The 12,729-nt window shown below is 40.0% G+C and overlaps 1 protein-coding gene across 3 annotated transcripts in view; it reads left to right on the forward strand.

Moving 5' to 3' along the window:
* MAML2 (mastermind like transcriptional coactivator 2) overlaps positions 1 to 12,729 on the forward strand; it is a 407,963-nt gene that overhangs the window by 124,247 nt on the left and 270,987 nt on the right. For 2 of the 3 annotated variants that reach the window (XM_060399669.1, XM_060399670.1), the window contains one exon: positions 1 to 12,729. This exon is cut by the window's left edge; it is cut by the window's right edge and continues 130,560 nt beyond it. The exons of the other annotated variant lie outside the window; for it this stretch is intronic. The gene's annotated coding sequence lies outside the window, so the exon portion shown is untranslated. 3 annotated transcript variants of the gene reach the window in all.

A 12,729-nucleotide genomic window follows, 5' to 3' on the forward strand; every position in this document is an offset into this window, starting at 1 on the left:
CTGCACTGCTCGTTTATTCATTTATTCACATATTCACATCTGTTTTACGTACCTGCAATGTGCCAGGCACGAGAAGAGAAGAAAAGAGACAGCCCTCCTCCCCATACTGCCTGAAACTTATTTCATATGTTCATGAAATAATGATATAAATATGTGACTGTAATCTGTGACAAGTAATACTAAGGAAAGTTGATGGGGACAGAGAATGCCTAGGTACTAAGATGAGTATATCTTTGTTATTAAGGGAGCCGTGAACCATAATAAATAAGGTTAAGGAGAGGGATGCGTACTAAGAAATGTGGTATTGTTTAGGGGAAGTTAAGGAGCACTTCCCAGAGAAAGAGACACATGCTCTCTTTTTTGTTGTTGCTTTGTTTACATTTTTATTGGACTATAGTTGCTTTATAATTGTGTGTTAGTTTCTACTGTACAGCAAAGTGAATCAGCTATACATATGCATATATCCCCTCTTTTTTGGATTTCCTTCCCATTGAGGTCACCACAGAGCACTGAGTAGAGTTCCCTGTGATATACAGTAGGTTCTCATTGGTGGTGGTGGTGGTCAGTTGCTAAGTCGTGTCCGACTCTTTTACGACCCATGGACTACAGCACCCCAGGCTTCCCTGTCCTTCACTATCTCCCTGAGTTATTCAAACTTATGTCCATTGAGTCAATGATGCCATCCAAACATCTCATCCTCTGTCATCCCCTTCTCCTCCTGCCTTCAATCTTTCCCAGCATCAGGGTCTTTTCCAGTGAGTCAGTTCTTTGCATCAGGTGGCCAAAGTACTAGAGCTTCAGCTTCAGCATCAGTCCTTCCAATGAATATTCAGGGTTGATTAATTGTCTATTTTATACATAGTATCAATAATAGTCTATGTGTGTCAGTCTCAATCTCCCAATTCATCTCATCCCCCCCTTTTGCCCTTGGTATCCATGTTTGTTAACATGCTTTTCAATCTGCAAGATTAAAGGCTGAAAACCAGGCAGAGAGAACATGCAAAGTAGAAGTACTAGAGCCCTGAGGCTGAAGAGAGCTTGACTCAGTCTGAATGCTTGTCCACAGGTAATGTGAATTACAGTGAGAATGTCACCTTCAAAGTGCTTCATATTCTTCAGCTGAACCGAAGATTTCTTAATGTTTCCCCAAATGAATTGATATGAAAATACTCTCACTGTCCTTTATGCATTTTTTATTTGCTTTCTGCTAATTTTATCTGATGGGGTGCTCAAGATTTTAGGGAAGCAAGAGCTACATCTGTCATTGTTGTTGTCTTACAGTTCCTAAGATTACATGCAGTTGGGTACTTAATACATGCATTTTTATGATAAAGAGGAAGAAGGGATAGTAAATGTCAATTCAGAGAATAATAGAACGTAGTTACTTTTAACTGATATGCTCAATTAGGAATTGATGCTGAGTGTAAAAAAAAAAATCTCACCTTTATATATTATGTGAGCTAAGAAATAGATTCATTTTTAATTTTTGCTAAGTGAAGCTCTTTAAAATTTCTTGAAAGTAAATGGGAAAATTTCCAAATTAATGTTAAGCAGTTTGGCGTAGGGTGGGGCAGGGGTGGGGGTGGGGAATCTTTTCACTAAAGCAGCTTTTCCAAGGAACAGATTAGTATTAATTAGGGACTGTTTTACTAATGGAATAGTTTCCCTGCCATTGATGTCACTGTCCTTCATCCCTGAGGATAGCATTATTGACAGTGATTGTTCTCCTGTGTGATAGACAGACCATTTATCAAACTTCCATTTGTCATACACCCTGAGACAATTGGCCTTGATTTAAAAGCCTGAAGCTGTTTGTCAGGCCTGGCATTGTGTGGGGCCCTAACTGCTAAAATCATAATTGGTCCAGAGCCTTTTCTTGAATTCCACCTGTATTCTTTCTCTGTTACACAAAATAATTCTTAAATAATTTTCCATTCAAGTAGGTGGGGCTCCTCTTATTATTTGTAGTGGGTAAGATGGTGGAGATCACTGGAATTTAGAGTCTTTAAAAACATGCACCTTATCTGATTTGTCTTTGTGTTTCCAAGACTTAGAATAGTGACTGCCCGATAGCAGACACTTTAATACATAGTACAAAGGTAGTACAAAGTAGATTCCAGACCATGACTTTAGGCAACTGCTGTGAATTTTTTCACCACTTCCATGAATTAATGACCATAGATGTTAAACTATGAATATCTACAGTGAGCATGCATGTAATATTTCTATACTATCTATATCAGTTATCTATCATGAATAATGAGTTTTCTCAAAACTTAGCACCTTAAAGCAACCGACGTTTATTATCTCACAGTTTCTGAGAGTTGGGAATCTGAGAGCAACTTAGCTGGGTGGTTCTGCCTCAGGGTCTCTCATAAGGTAGCAGCAAGGCCAGCTCCTGGGGCTACAGTCATCTGAAAGCTCAAATAGGGCTGGAGGATCTAAGTCCACTCGTGTGGCTGTTGCCAGGAGACCCTACCACGTGGGCCTTTCCATAGAACAGCTAGATTGTCCTCACGACATGGCAGCTGGCTTCCCCCAGAGGGAGTGGTCCATGAGAGATCATTTTTATGATCTAATTTCCCAAGTCGCATACTATCACTTCCACTTTATTCTATTTCTTAGAAAAGAAGTAAGTCACTAAGTCAAACCTACATTTAGGGAGACCTACATTTAGGTCCTGCCTTGGAAGGGAGGAATATCAAAGAATTTGTGGACATTGGAAACCACTGAAATATCCAAATATTGAGATCTTTCCAATATATTAACATAATACATGTTTTTCTAAGTGGTACAGTACTTCACAATGTTCCCTTTGTCAAGAAGAAGTGCTTTTAGAGAAAGTGCTTTTCTTGGAAATCAGCAAACTGTTTTGAAGTATAAGTAATGCCATTTAAAAAACAAACATCAAGAAAACTCATAACCATGGGACCAAGAACAACCAGTACTTGAAGAATCTGAATAATAACCTTTATTTTTATTTTTCATTCTGTTGTAGTCTATTTCTCTGAAGTTGATGTCAATAAATTTAAAATTTTAAAAATTAAGAGCACCTACTTTGGACCAAGTACTGTGTTACTTACATGCAATGGAAAGAGAACAGGCATGGGTGCAGAGGTAAAAAGATATAATCTAACCTGAAGAAATGGATAGTGGGGTAGAGATGATGGATGCATACACAAAACGTGATATAATGCCAAGCTCACTGAAATTAGTTTTCTAATAGAGCTACAGAGATAATGCTACAAGAACACAAACAGAAGAAATTTAATTGAAATTGGAAAATAGGAAGACTTCTGGCAAGCAGTGCCACTTGAACCAACCCTTGGAAGATGAAGGGCCATCCAAGTAGATGGAATCATGGTAGTAAAAACATAGAGATGGGAAGGAATAGCTCTCCTGGGGGAGTTGTCGTGGGGTGGGAGGAAGGCTGGAATTTAAGGATGGAAGGACAAATTAGAGCAGTAGAATGCCATGAGAAGGAATACTCTGGGCAGTGGAAAGCTATGAAAAGGTTGATTGGTTGGGCCTGGGTTTGTTTTGTTTTGTTTTTTTGAATTATGTAAGTTTCAGGTGTGCATGTATGCATGCTAAGTCACTTCAGTTCAGTTCAGTTGCTCAGTCGTGTCCAACTCTTGGCGACTTCATGAATCGCAGCACGCCAGGCCTCCCTGTGTCCATCACCATCTCCCGGAGTTCACTCAAACTCATGTCCATCGAGTCGGTGATGCCATCCAGCCATCTCATCCTCTGTCGTCCCCTTCTCCTCCTGCCCCCAATCCTTCCCAGCTTCACAGTCTTTTCCAATGAGTCAACTCTTCACATGAGGTGGCCAAAGTACTGGAGTTTCAGCTTTAGCATCAGTCCTTCCAAAGAACACCCAGGGCTGATCTCCTTTAGTTGGGTCATCAGCCAACTGATCTCCTTGCAGTCCAAGGGACTCTCAAGAGTCTTCTCCAACACCACAGTTCAAAAGCATCAATTCTTTAGCACTCAGCTTTCTTCACAGTCCACCTCTCACATCCATACATGACTACTGGAAAACCATAGCCTTGACTAGACGGACCTTTGTTGGGAAAGTAATGTCTCTGCTTTTCAATATGCTATCTAGGTTGGTCATAACTTTTCTTCCAAGGAGTAAGCGTCTTTTAATTTCATGGCTGCAGTCACCATCTGCAGTGATTTTGGAGCCCCCCAAAATTCAGTCATGTCCAATTCTTTGCAATCCTATGGACTGTATCCTGCCAGGCTCCTGTGTCCATGGGGTTCCAGGCAAGAATACTGGAATGGGTTGCCATGCCCTCTTCCAAGGGAATCTTCCTGACCTAAGAATCAAACCTGCATCTCTTTCGTCTCCTGCATAGGCAGGCAGGTTCTTTACCACTGTGCACAGCACTATATTTGGCATCTTTATACACTACAAAGTGATCACGATCACAAGTCTGATTACCAACCATCACCATAAAGTTGACCTCCTTCATCCATTTTGCCCACTTCCCAACCCCATTCACCCTGGTAACCACCCAAAGGATTTTGAACAGGAGGATTAATAAATGAATGAACATACTAATACTTTAAGAATTACAACATGTGGAAATTGTAATAACTGTTTATTTATGTTTACTATCTGCTAAGCACTTTATGTGTATTATCTCTAGTCTTCAGTGCAATCTTTTGAGTGTATTTCCATCACTGTTTTACTGATCAAGACAGTAAGGCTTAAATAGTTGAAATAAATTTCTCTGCAAGTGAGTGGCAGAGTTACGGTGCAAATCCAGGATTGTCTGACTTCACAGAACCATGTTTCTAACATGCATACATAACTCTTTCCTATATTATACATAAAATATGGAAGCATATTGAAGACTACACATAGGCTGTCAAAAAATACTTTAATAAACTGATTATGAGACCAAAGAACTTAGTATTCTTGTCTTTTCCTCTTTTGTCCCTATCTGTAAGACAAATTACCTATTGAGAACATACATTAATTAAGTTCCTGGGGAGAAAAATCCAGTCCTCTTCCACCTACACCAGTGACCATAAAGAGATGGTTCAAAAGACCAGTACTATTGACGGTAGCTTCAGAAAGAAAATACTGCACAGACCTGGCCTCTTCACATTTGCAGGGCTCAAGACAAGACAAATGGTGGCCTATACACCATATGTCTAAATATTAAAAAGTTATAAATTGGGTTAACAAACAGTTAGATATTTTGTCTTTCTACTTTGACATATACATTTATAGTGACAAAGTGAAAAAATATATGGAAAGCTAGGGTTCTTGTATGACTGAAAGTCAACAAAATACCTAATGACTGAATTTAGTTATTGTTGTGGACATCTGGATATTCTGTTCTTGGGTTGGTGATGTTTCCATGAAAACTAAGTTATTCACAGTTAACAAAGTATTTTTTAATCTATAACATTCATTTATTGCCTTCATTATGCCAAAATCCTAATCTTACTGTCATAGCAAAGATTTTTATGCAACTTTTTCTACTGACTTTCATGATCTAAGCTTTAAATTCTAAAGTATTAAAAGTAAAATGTAATTTTATTCAAGGTGGATACAAGTTTCATCACGAGTGTAGCTTAAACATAAACCTGACAAAGTAAAATTTTTGCGTGTTCTCAAAAGTTATTTTTCCTCTAAAATCTTCACTACTCTATAAAACAAAAGGTAAAATTTGGAGTATAATGAATGAATGTAGACTTTAAATTAAAATGGTTTAAATGAAAATTTTATTGGGATGGAAATTTAAATCTTATTAAATACTTTTATAAAGATAAAACGATGAGCAATTCTAATGATCGGTATTAAGATACTTGCAAAAGACTATCAAACAGGTCACTTCTAGCCCTTCATTTAACTTCGAGAATAATAAGACTTGTTTAATATTATGAGATATTCTTCTGCCACGTGTGCATCTGTGGGGAATATCCTGCTAATAGGGGGTACGGCTGGAACCAGGAATCAGAACACAAACAGAAGCAGCAAAGTGAAAGGTCAGCATTACTGGGAAATGGTCCCTCATTATCCTTTTGTATTCATGCCAAGAGGAAAGACTTGACAAGTTAATTAATTTTTCTTTTTCATACCTAAATGCTTTTGCTGTCCAAATCTCCCCTCCCCGCCCCCAGGCCCCAAAGTGTCCCCTGACCTCGGCAGCATCAGAAGCCAGAAGGACCCTTCCCACCCTCAGAAGGAAGCCACCTTGGGCTTCCAAGATGCAAAGCCAGAGATCCAGAGAAGCACACCGCTGGAGCTGGAACACTGCTCCTCAGTAAGAGTGGATGTTGACAGTGACTAGTGGTGTTGGGCAGCCCTGAGTGTCAAATTCCAAGTGACCACCTGTCTGTTAGTACATTTCTTTTGTGTGTGTTTTTGATCCCCCCGCTCTCCAAAGCACAAGGCTCAGGCTGCAAGGCTGGGACTGATACCGAGGATCACCTGTAAGGGATTCAGCGCCCTTTGGTTTGTGACAGCTGGATGGCTTGTGGGGTAGAGTGGGTGGGGGTGAGGGGCGTGGGGGATAGAGGCTGCCCTCGCCAAGACTTTACCTGTGAACTTTCTCCCCTTGTGAAATAGCCTGGTTTTAATAAAGCCGCCAGATCCTACCCGGAGAAAATGAAAGATTACAAGGGTCTCAGTGAATAGGTGATAAAGTAGAGACGGAAACAGGGAGGAAATGAGGTGAAACACGAGGGAGTGATGTGTTGCAAAGGGGGAATGAAAACCAGTCGAGAATGGAGACACCTGAAGAGCTGCTCTGGAAACTCCACTCACTCCTTATGTACAAGGGATCTGCTCCTAAGTGTATTGACCTTGCTCTCTATTCGCATCTGCAAACAGGGCACGTTGAGCTGTTTTCTATTAACGCTGAAGTACATTGAGGCTTTGGAAATCTTTAATAGCAAAATCAGGACCAGAGAACAGTCAAAATAAAGAAAGAAATGGCTGGCTTGACTGAGCTGCCGCTCCATCTTCCCTGTACTGTGCAGAAGTGAACTGCTAAATGGTGATTTTGGTTTTGTGGTTAAAGTCAACTACTATGCAACTTCTTAAGTGGTTCATGGCTGTCCAGTGTGTTGGCCTTATAATTGAAACAATATTTCCCGCTTTTCCCAGAGTAATCGTTTTAGAGGTGGGGTCTCTAACCTCGGGGTCAGCCTGGCCCCTGCAGTGTTGAACTGCTTCCAAAATGACAGGGGACACAGAACAGACGGGTCCCACTGAAGGCTGCAGGATGGGCACTTTGCTCACAAAACCAGCTCGACCACTAGAGAAGGAAAGGCTTCAGACTGCCTCTGAGTCTTGATGGGCTTGGATGACTTTATTAATCAATAGGAACAAGATTGGTGGGGTCTTAGGAACATATTGTTCTCTGTGGGTAACAGTGGCAATAATGAGGTCAATTGTCATTAAGTCTAAACAATCAGAAGCTAAGAACTGTATCACCCAGACTCCCAGAGTTGATGTTACTGGCTTGCTGGATGGCGGCATTATAAACAATGTTGTGGTGAAATCATTATTTATTAATGACCATAGTGATAATAACTCTATACTGCAAATGGATTTAAGGCAATATATCTCCTAAGTGCTCAATAAATATTTCTTGAAAAAATACTTGTTCTTTGGTTGGCTCAACAAATGTTCCTTGAATACCTGTTATGAGAAAGGCACTGGGTCCCAGGGCAAAATAATGAATTTGGCATAGCAGGAGCCTCCCAAGATACTGCAGTTTTGCAAATGTTATGTTCATGAATGGATGCCCCTAAATAGTTTTGTTTTCGCATAGAGGGTTTTGAATGTGATTTTTGGAAAAAGCCACTAGAGAACTCAGAGGACACACTTGCAACTTGCGTTTTGCTTTTTAACATATATATCCCCAGTTGCTCTAGTGATTCTAGTAAAACTGGAAATCAAATATCAAAAATCCAATCTCATGCATACTCCAGGATGCAAAAAAAACAGAATCATTTTGTATTTAGGAGAGCATTTTCCACAGTATTTACAGAGGAGTTACAGTCAGGGGGGAAAAAAAAAATAGCATGCATGACTTCGGATTGCAAGAAAGTGAGTCCCACTTAGCTTTTAAATTATGCAACTTCCTCACTGATGACTGAGAGAAAAATAAAGAGGCAGCAAATAGTCAATAAAGAGTCAGGCAGGAAGCGTGCGGTGACCAGGGTCCCAGAGGGCTCCCCATGCTGGTACCACTAAGGAAACAAGTCTCTAAGGCAGTTAAAGTTTTCCTGCTTGTCACATGCACAATGCGGTGGTTTAAATGTGTAGGTTTAGAGAAGTGAAGGGGAATAAAGAAATAAGAAAATGAAATCTTTACCTTGTAGAGTGAATGAGGCTCACTTATCCGTCCCCAGGCAGTGCTTTTCTCTCTCTGGGTGACTGGGAATTTGGAGTCTCTGCCTAGAGTCTCAGGCACTGATTCCTCAGTCAATTCTTATAGGTTCTGATGAGCAATGGACACTTTGGGGAGTGTAGATTCAGAGAAGATAATAATAATAATATGACGATGATGCTGACCATGATTGCCTACCATGGGTCAGTGCTGTCTAAGAGTTGACAACTACACATACATCATCTTATTGAACTCAATGCTATAATTTACTGAGAGATGATGATAATCAGTTGAGACCTTAGAGATGGGTTTGTCCAGGGTTATAGAGCTAAGAAGGGAAGAGCACCATTTGAAACCAAAATTGGTCTGACTCTAGGGCTCATATGCTAAATCACAGAGCTATGCTACCACTGCCTACAGATTTCCCCCCAGGGAATTTATAAATGGAAGGTCAGTTCGAATAGTAAGCAGATTATGTCGAATGTCAAAGGAATGGGGTAAATGGTAAATGCTGGCAAGATGGTGCAGGAGATGTGGTGAGGCGATGGGGGGAGGCTTCTTGAACAAGGTGGCATTTATATCTGGTTCTTAAAGAATCAGATATGCTTAGATTTCAAGGTAAGAGTTATATAGAAACTGTTTTTAAGATGTCATATTTTATCATCTTATTCCTCTTGACTGGCACTAATGAACATGAAAGATTTCAACAAAAATACATGGAGTGCCCACTCTATGAAGGGCATTATTTTTGTTGCCTTGTAGCTTTTTAGGGACTGGTTAATCTCCAATGTCTTCTAGATCCATTAGACCCCGAGCCAGATGGCTCCATGGGACCCCGGGGAATGGCCAGTGCAACAGTCTCTGCTTTTGCACATACTCATGAAAAGAATGGCCCCTTGGGAATTTGGTAGACCTGCAATCTAGAGATAATGTAATTCTGATCATAATTCAACTGCCCTCAGATATAGGGTTGCCAGATTTAGCCAATAAAAATACAAGAGGCTCAGTTAAATTTGAATTTCAGATAAACAACCAATGACCTTTTTAGTACAAGTAGTCCCAAATATTGACTAGAAGATGCTTATACTAAAAAAAGCTATGTGTTGTTTACCTGAAATTCACATTTAATTGGGCCCCTGCATTTTGTCTGGCAACCATAGCAAGATAAGAATTAGAGGGAAAATTCTGAGATTTGAATTTCTTTGGCCTATGTAAAAACTCTCCTGTTTGAAAACATCAAATCAACTAAAAAGGAAAAGAAAAGTGATCATTAGGGCTACACCGTCCCATGAAATGTGTTCCATTTTCACATGAAATCAATGGAGCAGGAAAAGAGTTATATCACGAGATAGTTTTGTGGAACTGGTGTAAAATCTTTGTGTTTTAATACCTTGTATTTTCATTCAAGAAATTCTGATCTTGAGATAATAATCAGAGTTGACCCAAGTAAGTCACTTGTTCTGTATCAAGATAAAAATACGTTTCATGCCTTGTACCCTGAGGATAAGAAAGAGGCAGACTGAAAACTGGATTTCCAAGGAAAGCCCCCATTAAAGATGATGATTAAGAGGGGTTCATTGAGGAGGCATGTGCCTTCAGATTGAATTGTAAGAATGATGAGTGTTTTTAGAGTTGGAGTCAAATATCAGCCTTTAAACCAAGTTCAAGTCAATGCTGCAGCTGCCTTCTGTCACTGACACCATTGTAGAAAAATTTAAAGGCACACTCAAAATTTTTTTCTAGTGCATTTTTCAAATTGACTCAAAATTAATACAAATACCACCAAAGCAAAAAATCAAATATATTTACCAATTTAATATCTACCTTGCCCGTAATTAATAAACAAAAAAGAGGATTCTGCAGAGAAATAGTGTACTTTGAGAAAATGTAAAGCATTTGAGAGAATGTGAAATGGAGTCTTGAAAAGAGAGATACTTGAAATCACATTTGTACAGAAATCCTTTCAGGTCACAATCCCATAGATTACCAGCATCTGCTAAGCCTAGATAGTTTATAGTGACTAAAATTGTTCTAATCTTCCTATGGAAGGCTTACCAAGGAAGTGCTGAAATACACTGGGTTAATACTGCTAAAAATGAACAGTCAAGAAAACGATGCATAAATTAACAGAGTGGCTACATAGTAAAATCTAATGTTTGTAATGTATCTGAAGCAGGCTTTTGTGTTTATCAAAGATAACCTCCTTTAGGATGACATGTTCTCAGCTATGTAATCACCTGGAAAGTTGCCAGCCATTATTTGCCTTCGCCCACTCCTGCCATCATCTGTGACTTGTCATCTTACCTTCAAAAAGAGAGGAGGACCTAAAGGTTGAGTCTATAAAATAGAAGGGAAGCCATAAAAACAAAAGCACAGATACGGCAACGAGGGAAGATGCTCCAATACACTGTCAGTGACTGGTGTTCTGTATGAAGCGTCAGCTTTAAACTGATGAATCTGAAAGTGTATCTACCTCCCATGCCCTGAATGGGAACAGTACATTTAGTGCTATGTGAATGATGTACCACCAGCTCCTTCAAATGACAGTCACCAAGTCTTAGGATGTGTGTATGTGTGTGTGTGTGTGTGTGTGTTTTTAAGATAGACAATGCATTTATGCTTGTACAAGATTTTATTTATTAAATGCATAGGTGCAAGCATTCTCACTGTCCTCCAATAAATTTCCCACAATCAAGAGAAACATTTTAATGACACAGAGGTATATACTGACAAGTTATAAAACAGCTGAGCAAATTCTTGTTATACTTTAATATGAGCAGCAGTAAAATGTGCTAAGAACCATGTAAAGTGATTATGTTGAGTGCATTCATATATCCTTTTAAGTAGAATGCCTGGACCTTATTTCCACACCTCCTGCTGCCTTGCTCTCATATTTCCTGGTCTCCAGTCATTCTCGCAAATTCCCTGAACACCTCACACCATGGCTGCTTTCTGCCTGTTTGTGTTTGTGTGTCCTTCTGCCCCTGGTGGGTTTCCCCTCTGCCCTTTGTCTCCCTGGTGAAGCTCTGCTTAGCCTTCAAAACTTGATTCAAAAAGCACCCTCTGACCTCTGCTCCCCAGTCTCCCCTCCACTGTGTTGCTCCAGCTTGCATTCACACCCTCTATGAGAAAGCACTTAACATGGATTCCTGATAGTGGCTTCTTTGCTTTCCTATCTCAGTGGACTGCACACTTCTGGAGGCCAGGGACTGTGTCTTTTTCTACCTTTTATTCTCGGAACAGAGCATGATATATGACTCATGTGTATGCCCAGTCACTCAGTTGTGTCCGACTGTTTGCGACCCCATTGACTATAGACTGCCAGGCTCCTCTGTCCATGGGATTCTCCAGGCAAGAATACTGGAGTGAGTTGCCATTTCCTTCTCCAGAGGATCTCAACCCAGGGATATAACCAGCATTTCCTGCTTGGTAGGCAGATTCTTTACCACTGAGCCACCTGAGAAACCCATATGACACATATGGGTGATCAGTAGGCTTTTGTTCAATGTCGCCTGGAATACGCCACTGGCCTGGGCACTTTGGAGGAGGGATGGTGGTATAAGACAAATACGATACCAGAGACTGACATCTCTGAAGCAGCTAGATAACAAAGCTCTAAACTTTTTCAAAAATTTTTATTTTTTTATTGCAGTATCTTGATTTATGATGATGTGTAAGTTTAAGGTATACAGCAAAGTGATTCGATTATATATATACCTATAATCTGGTTTTTTTTTTTCAGATTCTTTTCCCTAATAGGTTTTTACATGCTGCTGAGAACAGTGCCCTGTGCTATTCAGTAGGTCTTTGTTGTTTATCTATTTTATATATAGTATATTAACATATGTGCATATATTAATCCCAAACTCCTGATTTATCCCTCCCCTCCGCTTTCCCCTTTGGTAACCATCGCTTGTTTTCTGTGTCTTGGGTCTATTTCCATTTTGTATATAAGTTCATTTGTATCTTTTCTTTGATTCCGCATGCACACAGTATCATATGATATTTGTCCTTCTCTGTCTGTCAAGCTCTAAACTTTATGATACCGGCAGTGAAAGTTGTAGCAGTTGAGAGAAGGGAGAGTAAAATTCTGCGGGAAGAATTGGGTAAGTTTGCACCGAGAAGGTATAACTTGAGATGGGCTGGGACAGAGGCATTAAAACGGGAGAAGGCAGTGGCCTCCTCTTCCTGGGAGCTCATAGACTTCAGGACAGAAGAGCCAGGACATCGACTGTGAAAAGAGAGCGAAGTATGAGTGCCGGGTCTATGGTGAAGGATAGGTTAGAATCTCCCCATTTTTCACTCTAGGTAGTGGTGGGACTCTTCTTCCAGCTTCCAGTGTCCCAACATCTTCCTTGGTCTAGGA

This window comes from Ovis aries, chromosome 15 (assembly GCF_016772045.2).
Source record: "Ovis aries strain OAR_USU_Benz2616 breed Rambouillet chromosome 15, ARS-UI_Ramb_v3.0, whole genome shotgun sequence".
In the NCBI taxonomy this organism is placed as follows: domain Eukaryota; kingdom Metazoa; phylum Chordata; class Mammalia; order Artiodactyla; family Bovidae; genus Ovis; species Ovis aries.